Source organism: Myotis davidii, unplaced genomic scaffold, assembly GCF_000327345.1.
Source record: "Myotis davidii unplaced genomic scaffold, ASM32734v1 scaffold271, whole genome shotgun sequence".
Classification (NCBI taxonomy): Eukaryota; Metazoa; Chordata; class Mammalia; order Chiroptera; family Vespertilionidae; genus Myotis; species Myotis davidii.
The window spans coordinates 524,166-524,413 of NW_006284839.1; positions in this window are offsets into that span (position 1 = coordinate 524,166).

Below are 248 nucleotides of genomic sequence, written 5' to 3' on the forward strand. Positions count from 1 at the left end.
TCTCAAATAAGATGTGCTATGACTGTAATATCCACACCAGACTTGGAAGGCTTTAGTGTGACAAAAAGAATGCACAGTATCTTACTAATAATTTTCATATTGATTACATTTTGCAATGATAATATTTTGGATATATTAACTTAAATAAAATGTTATTAAAATTAATTCCACACATTTCCTTTTACATAATTTAATAACGTCACCAGGAAATTCAAAATTATAAATTATTAACAGTCAGAAAGAAGGAC